The sequence below is a fragment of the Simochromis diagramma genome, unplaced genomic scaffold, assembly GCF_900408965.1.
Source record: "Simochromis diagramma unplaced genomic scaffold, fSimDia1.1 OVJJ01000039.1, whole genome shotgun sequence".
NCBI lineage: Eukaryota > Metazoa > Chordata > Actinopteri > Cichliformes > Cichlidae > Simochromis > Simochromis diagramma.
Genome location: NW_024387103.1, coordinates 28,911 through 38,926, shown reverse-complemented (window position 1 = coordinate 38,926; position 10,016 = coordinate 28,911). Strand labels below are relative to the sequence as shown.

Genomic DNA, 10,016 nt, shown 5'->3' with positions numbered 1-10,016 from the left:
TCGGGTATGCCTCATTGTGCAAATCCCAATACAAAAAAGGTTTCCTGCATTACCCCACTCATGTGACCCTAAACATCCAATAGGAAGGAATACAAGCCAAACCACAGAAAAAATCACTTGCCCGCAGACTCCAAGCTAACCACTAGGAGATGCTAAAATTCTCAACGTGCACATAACATTACATCTTGTATATTTCATCTAATTTAGCCTCTACAGCAGAAGGTTGCAGCTCCCAGTGTTTTGTTGGAGACTTTTTGCTTCCCCTCTTTGGTCACACGTCAAATCAGTTCAAGTTTTAAACGCAATCACCTTTATCCTGATGGCAGCGGTCTCTTTCAGACTGACAGTGGCCCGTATGCAGTGAGAGCTCTCTGACTGTGAAAATGATATGAAACAAATGCGTTGGCCTTCACAGTCATCAGCAGTGATGGGAATAACGGCGTTACAAGTAACGGCGTTACTTTTTCAGTAACGAGTAATCTAACTAATTACTATTCCTATTGTTACAATGCCGTTACAGTTACTAACAAGAAAATGCGGTCCGTTACTATTTTTCAATAAACAGACGGTTGAAGCTGTGTTCAGCTTACCACATCTTATATCAGTTGCACGGAAGTAGCTGTAAGTAATCTGGGCGCTACAGCTTTAAGCAGCTGCGTGTGCTCCCGCGGACGGTAATCACGATCACTGTCTAGCACAACACCTGGAGCTAAGGGGGCAAAACAATCGCATGAGTGCTGCTGTTTGACTGAGGAAGAATAAAGTGGTTGTGGTAAGCCAATCACATGACCACTTAAAGACGAAGCAACAAGTTGATATATACCAGTTTATAAATTGTGTTGATAGGCCACGTAAACCAGAGTCATGATAAACAATACATCGTTTTTTCCTCAATAGTTTCGTCATGTTTACTGTCTAAGGACAGCGCAGCAAGCACTCTCTGCTTATGAGCAAAAAACCCACCAAAAAACAGGAAGTTTTAAGAGTGAGAGAGAGAGAGAGAGAGAGAAAGAGAGAGAGAGAGAGAGAGAGAGAGAGAGAGAGAAAGAGCAGAAAAAGAGAGAGAGAAAGAGCAGAAAAAGAGAGAGAGAGTTTTGAGATGTGATAGATTTGTGACGTTTAGCGTGTTTGGGGTGTGTAGTTAATGTGTTGTCTTGTGTAGTTAGTGTGTAGTGTTGTGGATAGTTTTGTGTTGTGTGTCAGAACAATGAGGCAACTGCTGTCTCCAGGTAAAAACAGGAGTGATACATCTGCTGCTGTCAGACCTGCAGGTATCAGGCTGTGATGTTTTCGTTTATAGTGGACAGAAATTATTTTTTTGGAGTGGCACAAATAATTTGTGTTGCATCTTATTGAATGAAGAACAGCTGATTGTTCTGTAAATAGTTTGAAATGGTTCAGAATCAGAATCAGAATCAGAAAGGGTTTTATTGCCAAATGTTGAGCGGGTTTACAACATTAGGAAATTGCTGCGGTGCTTCAGTGCAAACATACTGTTATAAATTAAGCTTAAATAGACATGAAAATAAAAATGAGAATATGAGTGCTAAGTAGATAGATAGATATATACATGAAATATACATGAGTGCAGGTGGTGATCAGTGCCAAACATGAAATGATGCAGTGACACAGCGTAGGGTCATGTGTTAGTGGTGGGAACAGTCATACGGTTATTGTTCATGTGTCCAACAGCAGAGGGGAAGAAACTGTTCTTATGGCGAGAGGTTCTGGTGCGAATTGACCGGAGCCTCCTGCCTGAGGGGAGCAGGTCAAACAGACTGTGTCCAGGGTGAGAAGGGTCAGCTGAGATCCGAGCTGCACGCCCCAGTGTCCTGGAGGTGTACAGGTCCTGCAGAGATGGGAGTCTGCAGCCAATCACCTTCTCAGCAGAGCGCACAACACGCTGCAGTCTCTGTTTGTCCCTGATAGTGGCTCCAGCGTACCACACGGTGATGGAGGAGGTGAGGATGGACTCGATGATTGCAGTGTAGAACTGCATCATCGTCCGTGTTGGCAGGTTGAATTTCTTCAGCTGCCTCAGGAAGTACATCCTCTGCTGGGCTTTCTTGATGACGGAGGTGATGGTGGGCTCCCACTTCAGGTCCTGGGTGATGGTGGTACCCAGGAAGCGGAATGAGTCCACAGAGGTGATGGGGGTGTCAGTCAGGATGATGGGGGGGAGTGGAGCTGTGTGCTTCCTGAAGTCCACAATAATCTCCACTGTCTTCTGGGCATTCAGCACCAGGTTGTTGTGGCTGCACCAAGACACCAGACGTTCAACCTCCCTCCTGTAGGCAGACTCATCCCCGTCAGAGATGATCCCAATAACGGTGGTGTCATCTGCAAACTTGATTAGCTTGACAGACTGGTGGGTGGAGGTGCAGCAGTTGGTGTACAGGGAGAAGAGCAGGGGAGAAAGAACACAGCCCTGAGGGGAGCCGGTGCTGATGGTCCGGGAGTCCGAGACATTCTTTCCTAGCCTCACATGCTGTTTCCTGTCCGTCAGGAAGTCAGTGATCCACCGGCAGATGGGATCAGGCACATTCATCTGGGAAAGCTTGCCTCGCAGATGGTCTGGAAGGATGGTGTTGAAGGCAGAGCTGAAGTCCACAAACAGGATCCTGGCGTAGGTTCCTGGGGAGTCCAGATGCTGCAGGATGAAGTGTAGGGCCATGTTGATGGTGTCATCTACAGACCTGTTGGCTCTGTATGCAAACTGCAGGGGGTCCAGGAGGGGGGCCGTGAGGGTCTTGAGATAGGAGAGAACCAGGCGCTCAAATGACTTCATGACCACAGATGTCAGAGCCACGGGTCTGTAGTCATTTAGTCCAGTGATCCTAGGTTTCTTGGGGACAGGGATTATGGTAGAGGACTTGAAGCAGGCAGGCACATGACATGCCTGCAGTGAGGAGTTGAAAATGCCAGAAAACACTGGGGCCAGCTCGTTTGCACAGTGTCTGAGGGTGGCAGGAGACACACCGTGTGGGCCGGGAGCTTTTCGAGCATTCAGACTCTTAAACTGCTTCCTCATACCTTCTTCATGAATATGAAGAGTTGTGGTGGGTTATTTAAAAAATCAAGGTAAAAGGTAAATGGCTGAAAATAACTTTGTTTGCAAAACTTGTGCATATGATTTTAAAATTGACCATTTATATTTGCATTTAAAGTTATTAAATGTGATTCACTAAACATGTTTGTGGTTGTTACAGTAAAAAATACAACTTTTTCTACTCTAATTTTATGTTTTTTGTCTGATTTTAGATCAATTGTGTTAATACAGTATGTCAAAATGAAACCATAACTGTAAATTCAGACACGTGAGGTTGTGCTGAAAAGGATGATACCAAACAAAGCGAAGTAGATAGTTTTTAAAGGTAAAATGTGGAGGGAAAATCAAAAGTAGTTAAAAATGGCCAATTATACCCTGGACCCCAGAGGGTTAAAGGTTTTTTTCAAATATTTTCATGCCATGCTTTGTAATTAAAATGACAGATATTAAAATCCAGTATATTTATATTTCACTAAATATGTGCAAACTATTCAGACAGAACACATATGAGCAGTATTGTATTACAGTGAAGACAGCAATGTTATCAAATTTCTGCAATCATTTGTAATATCCAACTCTGTGGGTTACTGAAATTGAAATGTAAAGTTAAACTGAAGGAGAGTCCATTTGCAAAGTAAACACTTAGATATTTTGCTGGTGACCTTGATGTGAAGGACTTTTCCATTACATCTTTCACTACTTTGACATCTCCCCGAGCAGCCAACGCACAGAGATCACACATTTCTGTATTCTCAAGATTTGTGTTTTCTGTAGGAATAAGTTAACTTCACTTTGAGACACCCTGAGGATATTTATAAATTCAGTGAGATGAGTTAAAGCTTAAAAAAACGAAAATTTATTTAATCTTACCAGAAATGTTGAGCCTGAATTCTTTAACCTTCTTTCCAAACTCAGTGGCCATCCTGCAGAGGTAGCGTCCCGAATCATTAATCCTGACTTTGGGCAGTTTAAGTCTGACTCGTCCTGTGGTCAGAGCGTCTTTGTCACACTGAACACGTCCAGCAAACTGCTCATGCTGAGGCTCATCAGTACTGTCGTCCATGTTGAAGAAAACCTTCAGCTCAGGTAACTGCAGGCAGTGGATCTTAAACATTGAGGTGGTGATGTTGACTTTTGATGCAAACTGCCATTCTACTGTAATGTTGCTGTTTTCCTCACCTCGGTAGTACAGAACCTCGTTATCATCATCAGATGTTTCTGAGAGCAAGAAAGGAAAGAAGGGAAAAGTTTACTTATGCTTTAGATAGAGCAAGTCAGGCTGCACTGATCTGAGATACTAATGCAGCTAAAATATTAGAAACAGCTTTTTAGAAATCAGGAGTCTATTTAAGTATAAAGTGGAACTTAACTAAATCCTAAATCAGCATCTTATTTTATAGCTCCATCCCTGTTTATGCTCATTATCTGAAGGTGTAAACTGACCATAAGCACCTGAAACCAGTGTCAGGAACAGCAGGGTCCTGTAGACCATCATCATTCTGTGAAAGAAAAGAGATAATTAGACAGATGGGATGGTAATGCACAGAATTACTGTTGCAGTGTAACAGCGGGCAGTCACACTGCTATGCTAGTAACAAGCCACACACCTCATGTGTGTCGTCCAAATCTCAGAGCAGACCTGAAGCCAAAACTTCGAGGATTAAAAAATCCTCGATGTGTTTAACCCACAGCTTTTTAGTGCTCAATTGTCACCCTGTAAGTGTGAACCCACCTTTGCGAGTATAAAAATAGACCTTCAGTCGAAACCCAGCTGTCAGTGAAACCTATTGCAACACCCAGCCCACGTAGCCCCCAGCTTTTCAACAAAGAAACTGACAACACCACAAAGTTTTAAGCTACAAGGTTAATCGGCCTCCACACACAGTGAAAGGTGCTCTCTCTCTGACACAGGAGTGGAAATGAAGCTTTCTGCTCTTAAATATTTTTATAAATCATTAACACATCATACTGCACAGAGGACGCTCACTTGCAGCTCCAGCCTCAAATGAAGAGACTCCACTTACTCTGACATCAGCTTATAAGGAGGACTGGAAAATCCAACCCAGGCTACAAAGGGGTTTACTTTTTTTTTTTTTTTTTAATTCATGAACTGCCAAACTTTATTTACAGATCAAAACAACGCACAGCATTAAAACATTTCAACACTGTAATGACATCCACCCACTGTCTGAAGAGAGTGAAAAGATGCAATCAAGCACTTCTGGTTTATCATCATGCTCAGAATTAACATTAGTCTGAAGATGAAAAATAATTCACCTTTTTTTAAAAAAAGAAAAGAAAAATCTGACTTTTATTGTGTCAAAGCCCAAGCAGACGTAGGTGAAAGAACTTCACTGAACGCTTTTTGTGATGCTTTAAAAAGCATTCAATCATTCATTTTTTGTGGTGTTTCAGAGTGTTTCAGATGACTTGTTAGTATGCAGCCTGCATTGCAGTGAAGCACCAGGTCCTATGACAGGACACGGTGGGATCAGCCCAGAAAGAGGATCGGATGGGAGGGGAAAGGAAAGTTTTTAAGGGTTCTAAGAGGTGGGAGGGGGATTCAGGATTCAGTTACAGATAACAGGAGGGGTTGGGGAGGGCTGATTTCGAGGCTTTGTGTTCATTTCTTTTTGGTTTTTGGCTCCAGGGGTTGGCCAATATCCTTCCCACGTAGCTTCAGTCCGATTGCTCTTTCTATTTTCCCCATGACCTGGTTGTTGGGAATGGCTCTCCCGCACTCATAGTCAGCGATGATTTGAGGCTTCTCATTAATTTTAGTGGCTAGATCTTTCTGGGTCAGGCCTTTTTCCTGTCTGCCTTGTTGAATGACCTTGCCCACCTCCAGAGGAACCCTATCATGGTGCAGCTCCTCTGTCTCCCTGTCCAGTTTGGCTGTATTTACAAAGGGGTTTACCACTCCCATACATGTAGCAGAGACAAACCGCAGAATAAATGTTTCAGTGGAGCTGTGACTAAATGTTCGGTCTCTCTGTTTGACACAGAGCGACCACAGATAAGAATCTGATTCTCACATTCAGTCAGAGATTCATTCAGTTCAATAATTTTCTAAGCGTATGGAGATGAAAGATTGGGATTTATTTGTTTTATTCCAAAAGGGAAATGATTCTTAACTATGCAGCTGTTCAGCAACAAAGGCACAAATAACATATCTGTGCTACACTGCAAAGAGAAGGAATATAGCCACAAATCCAGTATTAGCACACAATAAAACCAGCATTCTTTTAAAAAAACAACATTAGTAATGGCAATTCTAGTCAAGAAAAAGAAGAAACTGACATTCTGGGTTCGTCCAATTCTCCTGACAAGATGGAGAAGGAATTTCATGGTTTAAGCCAGGAGTTGAAGCTCTGTCAAAGCTGTTTTTGTACATATTTCAGCATGTCAGTGGGGCAGTTTGAGCTCTTGTTGGCAGATTTGGGACCACATTGACCAGAAACATCTTCTAGCTGTTTAGAATATCATTGTACATTTAGTACCGGTGCGCGATTTAAACTAGGAGCACATTTGTCGCTAAATGCAGTGATCCGATTGGTCAGATCCGTTTATTCATATCTGAAAAATCAGTGGTAAAAATTAAGCTTGGTTTGAAAATACATGTGGAAATTCGCCCAGTGACATGAGGCAGTCGGTGTGAACGGCTGCTTTGAGAATAGGTAAGTGAAACATTTTGATTTTACACATTGGTAAATGTGTTGGAACAGATGTTTTTCCTTAGAAACAGATCTGACCAATCAGATCACTGCATTTAGCGATAAGTGGGCTCATAGCTCAAAGTAGTCCCACTTGGTGCTGTCACAAAGAATTATAACATGATACAAGTCTTATACAGGATACTCGCTGCTTTCTACCCTTCATAAAATTTACAGCAATAGAAAGTTCTTATCTCAAACTGACTGAGAAATTGGTCGATGCTCTCGTATCACACATGTTAGATTATTGTAATGCCTTATTTGCAAGACCAAGTTGTTTCACTGGTTCCCACTTCAGAGCAGAATTGCCTTTATAAATCTTTCTATTTGCTCATAAAGACTCGATGGTTTGAAACCCAGCACATCGCTGACGGTGTGCTGGGTGTTTACAGACATATGTAGTCACCACGTTCTGACCTTTTGAGGGTTAAACTTTCTTATTAAGGGAACTCTTCTGCTTCCATTTCTGAGTAGAGTTTCTGGTAAGTGAGGGGAGGTGGTTTGTTATAGCTGAAGTGGGAAAGTCCTACATGTAGGCTCATTTCATGTAGTTAGCCTACATATAGATGTCACTACATTTGATGTCAACGTCACATGACTAAGACCTTCATCCTTAGTTATCAAAGGTTACTAACAATCCTTGCAACTCAGTTCTCAGTATTTATTTATTTGAAGTATTTCCCACTTCAACTAGTGAGCCTAAATGTAGACCGTGCTACATGTAAGGTCTACACTGGGCTCACTACAAGTAGTGACGCCACATTGTTATTGTTGTCTGCAAATAAATAACTTTTGAATGTTGCTCAACAGAAATAATGAAACATAATGCAGGCAGCATGATGTCACAGTATTTAGCCCTGTTATCTCACAAGAAGGTCCTGAGTCCATCAACTGAGCTGGTGTAACAGTGTTTATGTGGTATTATTCCACTTGCCACAAATATCAGTGTAATGGGGAAACAGCGCCCCCCCTCTCGGTGTGGCTGGTTAGGTGAGGCTGGCTGCAGTAATCGCTGCCAGTCTGCCGTAGCCATACGAGAGGTGAGTTGTATTGTTCCGCACACGATATAGCTAAGTAGTACAGACACATAAAACATGTTTGATTAGCTGATGAGCACCGAGTGTAATAAGTGCTTAGTGGACACATGTCCAACACCAGTTTTATGTACTCTTCATTTGTTTATTAATGTGTGAAACTGTATGCTAAAGCGGAATGCTAATGAGATGTTCTGCCGTAGTGTGCTGTGCGGAGTGGTGTATGGCGAGCCTGTGCACTGATAATACACCGTTGTTTCCATTCAGGTACATCATTTGTTGTTGCTGTTATTTTATTGTATATTAGAAATTGTAATATTGCTGCAGTAATCGCTGCCAGTCTGCCGTAGCCATACGAGAGTGTGCTGTGCGGAGTGGTGTGTGGCGAGCCTGTGCACTGATAATACACCGTTGTTTCCATTCAGGAAATAAAGTGGCAACGATCGATCAGAGACTCCTTGTCTTTTTAAAAACACTACACAACGCAGAGTCGAGGAGTCTGTTTGGGCCGAACTGTTGCAGCGGGATGAAGCAGAAACCGGTTACACTGGTGCCGTGACCCCAGCTCCTGCTATCCTGCGACCGCAACGGGGGCCGTCTACTTCCTGGAAGGTGGAAAAGTCGCGGGAGACTGGCTTTTCTTAGTCCCGCCATTTTCTGCGTTCTTTAGAGACATCGGGGCGGGGCTCTGTGCTTTTTTTTGGAGAGTTAAAAAAAAAAAAAAGAGGGAGGGACACATTGCTGAGCCATGGCAGATTTTCCCAGTTTTGGCAGGGGAAGGGGGGCAGTTGGTTTTACCCCTCTGCATTCATATGGCAGAGGCAGATCAAGGTTGCTGACAGCCCCAGTTTCCTCCACACCTAAGCCTGTCCTTGCTGAGTTAAATGAAAACCCTATTGTTGGGAACTGTGATGATCTACAAAATAGTAGATCGGAAACCAGTCCCACAAAAGAGAACCTTTATTCAGAGATTGCAACGCAAATTGGGTTTTCTATTGGGGAAAGCATTGCCTCTTGTCTTGAATCTCGGTTGGGCTCTGGAGTGGGAAACAGTGTTGTTGGGTCTGCCAATAATGTGTTATCTGAACCCTCACTATTGAATGTGATTGTAAAGTCTGATGTTAAAGAACCTGTGTGTTTTAGAGGGGATGGCTGTGATACATGCAGTGTTCAGGAATGGGAGGAAATGATGATGACTTTTTTTAAGAGAAGAGGGGTACCAGTTGCTGAACAAGCTGATGATGTGCTAAGTAAACTGCTGGGGAGGGCACGAGAAATAGTCAAGGTGGGCATACGTAGTAAGCCATCTGTGTGTCTTGAGAGGGGCCCAGAGCCCATTTTTGAGATCTTAAAGCAGCACTTCAGTGACACTGCCTGTTCAAGCATGCCTTTAGCTGATTTTTATGCAACACTACCCAACTCAGGTGAAACACCGTTTGATTACTGGCTCAGGTTGAACAGAGCCATGGAGGTGACTGAAGACTGTCTGAAGAGACAAAATAAGTCCTTTGCATATCTGACAAAAGAGCTGACTGCTATGTTCATCCGCCACTGTCCAGACTCAGAACTGTCTCTTATTTTCAAGTGCAAGCCCCTGCAGCAGTGGACGGTTGCTGATGTGCACGAGAAATTGCTGGAGCATGGCAAGGACCGGAAGTGCACCCCTCAGTTTAGCGCAGTCAGTGCCTTGAGTTTTCAGCAACAGGAGGGGAGTCCTAATGTGCAGCAGGCGACAGGCAACAGTAAGTGTATTACACCATCACCAACCTCTGCCTCAGCATCACTTACCGGCCTTCATGCAAAACCACCTACTGATCGTCTTGATCATGTGATAGCCCTGTTAGAGAAAGTCCTGGAGGGACAGCCTCGACAAGCAAAGCTGCCTGCTAAGGATGATGTAAGGGTCCCCCGGAACCAAACACACAAAATTGTGCCTTGCGTGATTTGTGGTGACACTGAACACTCTACGTATCACCACTGTAGAGCCCATCAGCTATGTTTCATCTGCCATGCTGGCGACCACACACGGGCTCAATGCCCCAGGGCCGTGTCTGTCAGAGTGAGGGGGCCTGACTCAGCCACCCAGCAGCTGGGAAACTAGATGGCCTACATGTGGAGGGGGCAAGTGTTAGGCCTGAAATCGCCCCCAAAGAGGATGATTTTGATGATTTAGAATCTGTATTACACACTGTTTGTGAGGAGCGCCAGCTTGGCCACAGA

The 10,016-nt window shown here is 43.6% G+C and overlaps 1 long non-coding RNA gene across 1 annotated transcript; it reads left to right on the top strand.

Moving 5' to 3' along the window:
* Positions 1-7,662: 7,662 nt before the first annotated feature.
* On the top strand, positions 7,663-8,518 carry LOC120743076. The gene is made up of 2 exons (XR_005698042.1): positions 7,663-7,802; positions 8,000-8,518. It is a non-coding gene; the product is annotated as an uncharacterized LOC120743076 (long non-coding RNA).
* Positions 8,519-10,016: the final 1,498 nt, after the last annotated feature.